The sequence below is a fragment of the Schistocerca piceifrons genome, chromosome X (assembly GCF_021461385.2).
Source record: "Schistocerca piceifrons isolate TAMUIC-IGC-003096 chromosome X, iqSchPice1.1, whole genome shotgun sequence".
NCBI lineage: Eukaryota > Metazoa > Arthropoda > Insecta > Orthoptera > Acrididae > Schistocerca > Schistocerca piceifrons.
In genome coordinates this window covers 13,144,405-13,157,069 of record NC_060149.1, presented here as the reverse complement: position 1 = coordinate 13,157,069, position 12,665 = coordinate 13,144,405, and positions in this window count along the sequence as shown.

The following is a 12,665-nucleotide window of genomic DNA, read 5'->3' as shown; positions in this document are numbered from 1 at the left end:
CACTGTGTCTCTCGTATATAACCAAGCAAGCAATAACCGGCAACGAAAAACTGTTGAGACTGCTGACAGTCAGATAAATCACCGATGCTGTTCTTTATTCTGGCCCAGACTGTAATAAATTCACTAATTGACCCTGGCAGAGATAACTGTAGCCAGAGGCACATTGTCTCTGCGCCAACTGCTAGATTGCTCTTGACTCACAATTCGCATTAAATGATACAGCCTCACAAATCACAAACGAAGTGTCTGAGTGAACGTACTAATAAAAGGATAATATAGAGGATCCCCATTATCGTAAACAAAAGAGCCTTTAACGTTACAAGTCCTGGTTTAGCTTCGTTTCTGCTTCGTAAGGGATATGCATTTTCTTTGTACAGGAAGCTATACTGCCTAAAGTGCCTACACCTGGTGTTGTAGCGATTACTTCAGCGGGTACTGCACGAGAAAATGCTTCGTGGGTCCCACGCTAGGCACCAAGTTACGTAATGGTTACTTTTGCACGCCCCACGACAGGAAACAACCATGTTTTAACGACGAATGGGAAAGGGACTGCTGAAGAAAAAGTAACAACAATGAAATTTGTAGTTCGAACAGATTACATGAAGGAAGAGAGAGAATCCACGTAAGCTCACCAGACAAAATATTAGTCACCCCGTAAAAAAGCCTACGGTACTTATCGCTCTGGAGTGCTTTAGAACTGGTACCACGTGGTCAAGTCACTCTCCACCGCTGACGCAAATAATAGCAATGAAGTAGTGTGTTTGTGCTAGTCAGTCACGTTTATTCAGCACAGTAAGGTGGTTCCATGTGCAGTCGTGACAGAATGGAAGAAAGGAGCTACAGCGTTTCAACGTGCCCATGAACACATCCTGAATGAAGTCCCCGATTTGTAGGTGTACACGCGTAGATTGTCCAGTCTCGCTATGAGGATTAGAGTACCACTCACAGCCATGTAACACGCATACGAATAGTTTAGACATTTAGAGCAGCCAGTTGGTAGCTTCAGATCGTAGTGTGCCTGTGTGCTGTGCGTTGCGTTCAGTGAGTTAGTGTTTATATAGTTAGTGTTTATATAGTTAGTGTTTATATAGTTAGTGTTTATATAGTTAGTGTTTATATAGTTAGTGTTTATATAGTTAGTGTTTATATAGTTAGTGTTTATATAGCAGCCTCAGTAGCGCGACAGTCGAGTAATTTTCTTTTTTGTTGGGGTCTGTTTTTACTTTTTCAATTACTCCTCACTACTTTGTTTCTATGTTTGAGATCTTATTCAGTTTTCTTACACAGCACGATATGGCTAGGGACTTTGCTTGTTGTGAACGGACACAAGGAGAGTTGGCTGCTGTCAGTAAACAGCTGAATGCTGCGTTGAGCACGGTCGACAGGATTCTGGTTGCTGCTGAAAACTGCAGCGATACAAGGACGCCAGTCGAGAGACCTGTGCCGCTGGAATCCTCTGGTGACCTGGTTGTCAGTGCATCTTCTGATACGCAACATCTGACTGGTACGTCTTCACGTGAGAGTGAGTGATGACGGCAACTAGCATCACATGCAGAGTGCAGCTAAAGCTGACTATCTGTAGCACCCTACCTCTCGGTTCTCTGGTTTGGAGATAGTGGAAGGTTTAGACCAAAGGCTCAGACGACTCTGCGACGGTATTGGATGAGAATTTCTTGACCTGGTCTGTCAGGTGCGGAACTGTAGGACTCCCCTTACTAGTTGAGTCGTGCACTACACGCAGGAAGCGCCTACTAGCGTAGTGGGGTAGGTATGACGTACACATTGGGGTTTCTTAACTTAGAGAAACCCTGCCCCCCTCCCCAGACTAATTGCTGCCAAAATATAAGCTACATCAGCAGTAGGTTAATAATTGGCTTCTTTTACCGACCTCTCGACTCAGCAGCATTAGTGGCAGAACAACTGAGAGATAATTTGGAATACATTTCACATAAATTTTCTCAGCATGTTATAGTCTTAGGTGGAGATTTCAATTTACCAGATATAGACTGGGACACTCAGATGTTTACGACGGGTGGTAGGGACAGAGCATCGAGTGACATTATACTGAGTGCACTATCCGAAAATTACCTCGAGCAATTAAACAGAGAACCGACTCGTGGAGATAACATCTTGGACCTACTGATAACAAACAGACCCGAACTTTTCGACTCTGTATGTGCAGAACAGGGAATCAGTGATCATAAGGCCGTTGCAGCATCCCTGAATATGGAAGTTAATAGGAATATAAAAAAAGGGAGGAATGTTTATCTGTTTAGCAAGAGTAATAGAAGGCAGATTTCAGACTACCTAACAGATCAAAACGAAAATTTCTGTTCCGACACTGACAATGTTGAGTGTTTATGGAAAAAGTTCAAGGCAATCGAAAAATGCGTTTTAGACAGGTACGTGCCGAGTGAAACTGTGAGGGACGGGAAAAACCCACCGTGGTTCAACAACAAAGTTAGGAAACTACTGCGAAAGCAAAGAGAGCTTCACTGCAAATTTAAACGCAGCCAAAACCTCTCAAACAGAAGCTAAACGGTGTCAAAGTTAGAGTAAGGAAGGCTATGCGTGAAGCGTTCAGTGAATTCGAAAGTAAAATTCTATTTACTGACTTGACAGAAAATCCTAGGAAGTTATGCTCTTACGTTAAATCAGTAAGTGGATCGAAACAGCATATCCAGATACTCTGGGATGATAATGGCATTGAAACAGAGGATGACACGTGTAAAGCTAAAATACTAAACACTTTTCTCCAAAGCTGTTTCACAGAGGAAGACCGGACTGCAATTCCTTCTCTAAATCCTCGCACGAACGGAAAAATGGCTGACATCGAAATAAGTGTCCAAGGAATAGAAAAGCAACTGGAATCACTCAACAGAGGAAAGTCTACTGGACCTGACGGGATACCAATTCGAATCTACACAGAGTACGCGAAAGAACTTGCCCCCCTTCTAACAGCCGTGTACCGCAAGTCTCTAGAGGAACGGAGGGTTCCAAATGATTGGAAAAGAGCACAGATAGTCCCAGTCTTCAAGAAGGGTCGTCGAGCAGATGCGCAAAACTATAGACCTATATCTCTGACGTCGATCTGTTGTAGAATTTTAGAACATGTTTTTTGCTCGAGTATCATGTCGTTTTTGGAAACCCAGAATCTACTATGTAGGAATCAACATGGATTCCGGAAACAGCGATCGTGTGAGACCCAACTCGCTTTATTTGTTCATGAGACCCAGAAAATATTAGATACAGGCTCCCAGGTAGATCCCATTTTCCTTGAGTTCCGGAAGTCGTTCGATACAGTTCCGCACTGTCGCCTGATAAAAAAAGTAAGAGCCTACGGAATATCAGACCAGCTGTGTGGCTGGATTGAAGTGTTTTTAGCAAACAGAACACAGCATGTTGTTCTCAATGGAGAGACGTCTACAGATGTTAAAGTAACCTCTGGCGTGCCACAGGGGGGTGTTATGGGACCATTGCTTTTCACAATATATATAAAAGACCTATTTTATTTATTTTTTATTTACACGTCAAGTTCCGTAGGACCAAATTGAGGAGCAAATCTCAGAGGTCATGGAACGTGTCAGTACATGAACTTAAAACATAAAAGTAATAACAGATAAAAATAAATGTTCATGAACCTGAAAAAAAGTCAGTCCGTAAGTTTAAGTAAACGCTATCAGGAATACAATAAGGATCAGCTTAATTTTTCAAGGGACTCCTCGACAGAATATAATGAGACCCATGAGGAAACTCTTCAGTTTCGATTTGAAACCGCGTGGATTACTGCTAAGATTTTTGAATTCGAGTGGAAGCTTATTGCAAATGGATGCAGCAGTATATTGTACAGCTTTTTGCACAAGAGTTAAGGAAGTCCGATCCAAATGGAGGTTTGATTTCTACCAAGTATTAACCGAGTGAATGCTGCTTATTCTTGGGAATAAACTAATACTGGTAACAAGAAACGACAATAAGGACCTAGTGGATAGTGTCGGAAGTTCTATGCGGCTTTTCGCGGGTGATGCTGTAATATACAGAGAAGTTGCAGCATTAGAAAATTGCAGCGAAATGCAGGAAGATCTGCAGCGGATAGCCACTTGGTGCAGGGATTGGCAACTGACCCTAAACATAGACAAATGTAATGTACTGCGAATACATAGAGAGAAGGATCCATTATTGTATGATTATATGATAGCGGAACAAACACTGGTAGCAGTTACTTGTGTAAAATATCTGGGAGTATGCATACGGAACGATATTAAGTGGAATGGTCATGTAAAATTAATTGTTGGTAAGGTGGGTGCCAGGTTCAGATTCATTGGGAGAGTCCTTAGAAAATGTAGTCCATCAACAAAGCTGGCTTACTAAACACTCCTTCGACCTATACTTGAGTATTGCTCATCAGTGTGGGATCCGTACCAGGTCGGGTTGACAGAGGAGATAGAGAAGATCCAAAGAAGAGCAGCGCATTTCGTCACAGGCTTATTTGGTAAGCGTGATAGCGTTACGGAGATGTTTAGCAAGCTCAAGTGGCAGACTCTGCGAGAGAGGCGCTCTGCATCGCGGTGTAGCTTGCTGTACGGGTTTCGAGAGGGTGCCTCATCTGCAATCTGTACATAAAACATAGATTCATTTTACCTCGTGTTAACGTAAATGGCACCCTTTTGATTTCACAATATGGGTGAACTAAGTCTACAGGAATGGCCTAAACTTAACTGATTCTTCTAACCTACAGACATCATAATTAATCAATTTACAGATTTAATTGAATGAACGTGCATTTTTTTAAATTGTAAATAATTCCTTTTTTTGGTGTCTCATGTCTGTAGTATGTTGTCAGTATGTTGTTCGGTACCTGAACAGTTAAAATTTTATTTCATATGCGCATGATGATATGTCGCCAAGGTCCTCCTGTGAACAAAAATCAAGCAGACACACCAGCTCTCGCCTGTGCCTAATTCCTTGATTAGTATTTTAGTTATTCTGATGTCTTGCCGATCATGATTGTTACCCTTTTTTCCTTGTCCTTACTACAAAAACTTATTTTCGTGATTTAGTTCTCCTTCCAAATTTCTTCTTCAGCTGGAAGCCAATGTGGTTTCATATACATTTGTTTCCGTAATTGTGACTCGTTGAGCCTGATGAACAAAGAAAGCGATTAACCGTGCAGTATTTACTTTATTTAGATTACTTTTCTCTGCTGACATACATTGTTAATTTTCGAAAGCCCTTCCTCCCTATGCAACACCACGTCATGGCCCGAGTCACTTGCGATTTTTCATAAGACTATTCTACGTTGCTTAGCATCCGGTACCCTTCTTTAGGGTTGATCTCCGCTCTCGCAACCGCGCTGAGCCCTCTGAACGCATATTCCCCCAGTTCGTGTCACCCTGACGATGAACTTCTTCAATTAATTTTGCAGGTCACCCTGACCCTGCTGGTATGTACCAAATGCATAAAGAAACTCGGTATAGCTTCATGAAAAACCTGTTCGGTAACCCCTCGAACCAACGCTCGTTGTGTTTTTCTCGTCTGTTTCAACGAACTCGCTCGCCAAGATGTTCGCCACAGACTCAGCTACCTAGTCATTTTTCTGCTTTACTGTAACCGCTAATTTCTTTATTGTTTGCCCAACATTCTGTACATTTACTGATGACTATAGCGTCGCTTGAACCACAAATTACTGACTTGTTATGGACAGAACTGTAGGCCATGTCTGCCCAAATGTACCCCTTATTTACTAAAGAACATACGCACAAGAACATACCACAACAATAATATTTCTAAGTAACACTAACATTATTTACAAAAAACGGAACAACATGGTCTCATCCCTCATAGGGCTTCAACTGCGTGATGTGGTACACTGCCAAGGACCTTCCGGTCTTTAGGCTCTCTAGCACCACGGCATTGGGATAGGGAATTCTCCGCACCCGCCCAGGGCCATGATACAGAGCGAAGAACTTTTTGCACACTTTCTTCTGTTTATTAGACAAGCGGTGAGATTTTACCAACACTTTCATTGATTGAATATTTCCCCACTACTGTCGATCTCACCTTTCGCGAGAGTGCAGCCACCTGAACGCCTGGCGTACAATTTCTCTTTGTCTTAATCTTCGGAAAATCTACAAACTCCGAATTCTGTCCAGCGGATAGGTATTCTTAAGCACTATCACCGGGGGAAGAAGTGTGTTGCTATGGAGCATTTCACTGATGGCCTCCTCAAAGTCTTTAAGAAAGGCGTCCCATGTATCATGTCTTCTCGAACAGTACATGCGGCTCGTCGCTCCCATCTCCTTCATCGTTCGTTCGGCGGGGTTACCACTTGGTTTGTACCTAGAGATGTAAATAGGCTTGATATCGTTTTCCCGGAGCGTTGCCTGCCACTGTTCTCACCTGTATTGGGGACCGTTGTCAGATATAATCCGGTCGACACGCCCAACTTGCTTTAAAAAGTCTCGCCGCAGGGCCTGACTAACACTGACACTCGTAGCCCTTTTCAAAGGTGTCAGCGTTACATACTTCGACGTCAGCTCAATTACTACCAGTATGTAGCAGTAGCCTCTCCTTGTCCTGCTTAGGGGGCCCGTTAAGTCCGACGCCGCAGTGTCTCGTAGCTTTGTAGCCACAATTGGATACATTGGTGCCTGCATGGTGACCGTGCTTGTTTTCCCTTTCTGGCAAACATTACAGTAACGCAACACTGCCAGTATTCTCCTCCCCGTGTCCCGGAAGTGGCAAACGCTCCGCAACTTCAAGGAACACTTTCGGCCGCTGAAATGGGCATAGCTAAAATGCGTGTACCAGATAACCGTGTTGATCAGTTCATCCGGCACACATATTACCCATAGGGAGCTGTCGACGTTCCTCCGATAGAAAATCACACTCTTGGGCATCAAGTATGGGTACCTAATCTCTACTTGTGTCTTATCTCGGTATTTTTGTTTGATTGTTAACAGGTGCGGATTCTTATCCTGTTCTTTCATCGACACAGCCACGTAGTTCTCAAACGCCACCTTCTTCATGTAATAGAGAGAAAACGGTTCCACATCTCTCCCCCGTAGGTGGCTATCGTTTGCACCAATTGGCGATCGTGACAACATGTCAGTGATGACGTTTGATGACCCTGGTACATAAATGGTTGTAAAGTTAAATTATAGTAACAATCGAGTCCACTGGGCCAGTCAACCATGCGTGAGCTTTGCTGTTTGGAGGAATTCGAGCGCTCGATGGGCCGTAACACACGCGGGTTCTACGGCCAAACAAGAAGAACCGAAATTTTTGCAACCCTCAAACTATCGCCAGAGCTTCCAGTTCCGTTACGGAATAGTTGTGCTCGCTCTTGCCGAGCACACGACTTCCGAAAGCTGTGGTTTTATTTGTGTATCCTCTGATCATCCTGCTCATAGTCTTGGAAGATCATGACTCAGAGACCCCCCCAGGGGATCCACAACTCTTTTGTGGATACGTGTGTAGCGAGCACGGGACCCCGAGCTAATGTGGCCTTCCTTCTTTTCCGGGCTGCATACCCCCCTTTCCGTATCCTTCCCCATCCCCCATCTTCGCCCCCCCCCCCTCACCTCTGGCTCTTTCCTTCCCTTTCTCCCCCTCTGGGAGTATGGTTTGTGCCTACGTCCGGAGACGGACGCTTGTAAATGTACCGCACTCTTCGCCTTCCTTGCTTGTATGTCTTCATCTTTCTTCGTCCTTCTCTTTTCCTTACCTCTTCTCTTTACCTCTTCTCTTTACCCTTTTCTCCGCTGCGGCGTTTGAGACCTCTCTTCTTTCCTTTCCCTGTCTCTTTCTTCCTCCCTGTGCGTGTCTGAAGGCCGACCCACGCACTTCCATGCGTAGCCGGTGACGGGGTAACGCATAGTTCCCCGCCCCGGGTAGACAGGTAGGACACGTACGTACCCCCTGGTAACGGCCAGGCCCAGGGAGGGGTGATTACCCGAGCTGATACCTTCCGAAAGTGCCGATTGGTCCCTCCGTCCGTTTGTCAGGAGGTGTGACCTGAGGTGTGAACAATCACCTAAGGCGGGTGTGCCCTCGGTGAGGGCCCCCACAAGGAAGGAGTGCGCCATCGGAGACGCCGGTAATCATGGGGGATTCTTCCGCAATGGTTTCCTCACCTTCCACTATGTCTGCTCACAAACGTAAGTTCACTGAGTCTCAGCCACAGACGGTTCTTCCATCGTTGCCACAGTTCCTTGTTGTTTCTCGGTCTGACGAAGGTCACGACTTTTCCACGGTCAACCCTTTCATTATTCAGAAAGGTGTCGACGCAATTGCGGGTCCTGTAAAGTCTTGTTCCAGATTACGGAATGGCACCCTGTTGTTGGAAACACACAGTGCCCTCCAGGCTCAAAAATTGCTGCGTACTTCTCTGCTCCACACCTTCCCTGTCCGGGTGGAACCGCACCGTACCTTAAATTCCTCGCGTGGAGTCGTTTATACACACTCCCTCGATGGATTGTCTGACGAAGAAATTCAGCACTACCTGTCTGACCAGGGCGTCACAGCTGTTCATCGGGTTATGAAAAGGGTTGACTCGAACATCATTCCAACCCGCACTGTCTTCTTGACATTTGACAAAGTTCAACTCCCATCAAAAATCAAAGCAGGCTATGAGATAATTTCCGTTCGCCCTTATGTCCCAAACCCTACGCGTTGCTATCGATGTCAGCGGTTCAATCACACCAGCCAGTCCTGTTCCAATCCGGCCAAATGTGTTATGTGTGGCAAGGATGCCCATGAGGGTGCTTGTCCACCTCCATCCCCTCGCTGCATCAACTGTATGGGTGACCACGCTGCTTCCTCTCGAGATTGCCCCGTTTTTAAGGACGAAAAACTCATCCAGGAAATAAGAGTGAAGGAAAAAGTGTCGACCTTTGCTGCTCGAAAGTTACTCGCCAGTCGACAGCCCACTGTGCCTCAGAAAGGAAAATACAGCACTGTCCTTGCTTCTCCTCGGCCAACAAAGGAGGCGGCCACGCAGACTTGCGACCTCACCTTTAGTACCACGGTCGTCAGATCGACCAGCGCAAAGATCGCCCGTTCAACCTCACCACTTTCGCCTGCCCACTCAATGGCTCACCCTTCGTCGGGTTCTGCTAAATCTCGAGCCCAAAAGTCAGACGCCAAGTCTTCGAAAAAAGAGCATTCTCGTGAAGAGCTTTTACGTACCGCAACTTCACGACCATCGGTTCCTCCTTCATCTAAACATCATACTTCCAAGAAGGCTACGAAGAAACACAGTTCCTATCCTTCACCGCCAAGGCGTGTCCCATCTACAGCACCACCTGGCGGAAATCGCCCTCGGCCGTCTTCTGTGTCGCCGAGGCGCACTGCTGGTGGCCAGTCAACTGGCCGATCGTTGGTGGCTGGAGCTGCTCCTGACCAACCTATGGATCAGGATCTTCTGCCTTCGACTGAATGCCATTCCATGCTGTCGGTCGCAAGCTCTGAGCAGTCGTTGAGTTGACTGCACCCTTGGTCACGTTCCTCCATTTTCTGTTCACCCTATGTCCATTATCCACTGGAATATCCGCGGCATTCGAGCCAATCGGGATGAATTGTCGATCCTCTTACGATCCTACTCGCCGGTCATCTTCTGTCTTCAGGAAACAAAGCTGCGTCCCCATGACCGCTTTGTTCTCCCTCATTTTCAGTCCGTCCGATATGACCTCCCCTCTGTTGAAGGCACTCCAGCCCATGGAGGACTCATGATTCTGCTACACGATACTCTCCATTATCACCAAATCCCCTTAAACAGTTCCTTCCAAGCTGTCGCCGTCCGTCTTTCCCTTTCTGGATACACGTTCTCTCTTTGTACGGTATACATTCCATCGTCCACACCAATGGCACGAGCTGATCTCCTTCTTCTTGGTCAGCTTCCACCCCCCTATTTGCTGGTTGGGGACTTCAATGCCCACCACCCGCTTTGGGGATCTCCGCATCCTTGTCCACGTGGCTCACTATTGCTAGATGTCTTCCACCAAGCGGATCTAGTCTGCCTCAACACTGGGGTCCCCACATTTTTGTCTGCCTCCACGACAAATTTATCTCATTTGGACCTTGCGGTCGGTACTGTTCCGCTAGCTCGGCGCTTCGAATGGTTCGCCCTTGATGATACACACTCGAGTGACCACTTTCCATGTGTTCTTAGACTGCAGCCTCAACTGCCATATATGTGCTCGCGACGCTGGAAGTTTGCCCAAGCCGATTGGACACTTTTTTCGTCTCTAGCGACATTCGATGACCGTCGCTTTCCCAGCGTCGACGATGAGGTCACACATATTACCGACGTTATTCTCACAGCTGCGGAACGTTCAATACCACGCACCTCCGAATTGCCCCGGCGCCCCCCAGTTCCTTGGTGGAACGAGGCATGCCGTGACGCAATACGTGCTCTTCGCATTTTCCGTCACCATCCAACTTTGGCAAACTGTATCCGATATAAGCAGCTCCGTGCGCGATGCCGTCGCGTCATCCGCGATAGCAAGAAGGCAAGCTGGAAATTCTTTATTAGCTCATTTAACACCTTCACTCCCTCCTCGGAAGTTTGGAGTCGGCTTCGACGGTTCTCAGGCGCGCCTAGTTTTTCCCCGGTCTCTGGGCTCACTGTCGCGCATGATACCTTAGTGGACCCCGTCGCAATTTCTAACTCATTTTGTCAGCACTTTGCTGAGATTTCGAGCTCTTCAAATTACCCGCCAGCGTTTCTCCCGAAGAAACGTGCAGCGGAAGTGCGACATCTTGCTTTCTCCTCTCAAAATCGCGAAAGCTACAATACTGTTTTCTCCATGCGGGAACTCCAACATGCCCTCTCTTCTTCTCGCTCCTCCGCCCCAGGACCGGATGGTATCCATGTCCAAATGTTGCTGCATTTATCAACCCATAGCCTGCGCTACCTCCTTCGCCTTTACAATCGAATTTGGACCGACAGAACCTTTCCCAGGCGATGGCGGGAAGCTATTGTCGTTCCCGTTCCGAAACCTGGAAAGGACAAACATCTCCCCTCTAGCTATCGCCCCATTTCTCTCACGAGTAGTGTATGTAAGGTTTTGGAGCGTATGGTGAATTACCGTTTAGCTTGGTGGCTGGAATCCCGCAGTCTTTTAACACCAGCCCAATGCGGATTCCGAAAGCATCGTTCTGCCGTTGACCATCTTGTTGCTCTCTCCACTAATATCATGAACAATTTTCTCCGGAAACGCCAAACGGTAGCAATATTTTTTGATCTGGAGAGAGCATACGATACCTGTTGGAGGACAGGCATCCTCCGCACACTGTTCTCTTGGGGCTTTCGAGGCCGGCTGCCCCTTTTTCTTCGCGAATTTATGGCAGAGCGCACATTTAGGGTGCGGGTGAACACTACTCTCTCCCGTACTTTCTCCCAAGAAAACGGGGTACCCCAGGGCTCCGTGCTGAGTGTTGTACTGTTTGCCATCGCCATTAATCCAATTATGGATTGTCTCCTTCCTGATGTCTCGGGCTCCCTCTTTGTGGACGACTTTGCGATCTACTACAGCTCTCAACGGACCAGCCTTCTTGAAAGGCGTCTTCAAGGATGTCTCGATCGCCTCCACTCGTGGAGCATCGAAACCGGCTTCCGTTTCTCACCCAGTAAGACCGTTTGTGTTAATTTTTGGCGACGTAAGGAGTTTCTTCCGCCCTCCTTTCATCTAGGTCCTGTCAACCTTCCGTTTTCCGACGTCGCTAAATTCTTGGGTCTTATGTTTGACAGAAAACTGTGCTGGTCCTCCCACGTTTCCTATCTTTCGGCTCGCTGTCTGCGTTCCCTTAACACCCTCCGTGTCCTGAATGGTACCTCCTGGGGAGCGGACCGAGTGGTCCTTCTCCGCCTCTATCGCGCCTTAGTGCGCTCGAAATTGGATTATGGAAGCATAGTCTACTCCTCTGCTCGGCCGTCTATTCTTCGGCGTCTCGACTCTATCCACCACCGTGGATTACGTTTAGTGTCTGGAGCTTTTTCCACCAGCCCTGTGGAAAGCCTTTATGCTGAGACTGCTGAACCTCCGCTATCCAATCGGCGGGCAGTCCTTCTGAGTCGTTATGCTAGCCATTTGTCTTCCATGCCTGCTAATCCAGCCCATGACCTTTTTTTCGACGCCTCCCTTGATGTCGGGTATGCAGGCCGCTCCTCCTCCCTACTACCCCCGGGAGTCCGCTTCCGTCAACTGCTCCATTCTCTTTCCTTCCGCTTTCCTAAAACCTTCTTCACAACTTGGGGTACAGCACCGCCTTGGCTCCGTCCCCGGATCGACTTGCTCAGAGACCTATGTCAATTTCCCAAGGATGGTACCCCTACACTTGTTTACCGTCGGGCATTTGCTGCTCTATGTGCACAAATGACGGAAGCCACATTTATTTACACCGATGGCTCGAAAACATCGTTAGGTGTAGGGAGTGCCTATATTGTTGGCGACACCCCAAATCACTTTCGGCTTCCCGACCAGTGTTCGGTTTATACTGCGGAGCTTTACGCTATTCTCCAGGCTGTCCACTACATCCGCCGCCATCAGCGGATACAGTACGTAATCTGCTCAGATTCTCTCAGCTCTCTCCTAAGTCTCCAAGCTCTTTACCCTGTGGACCCTCTGGTCCACCGGATTCAGGACTGTCTGCGCTTGCTCCACCTG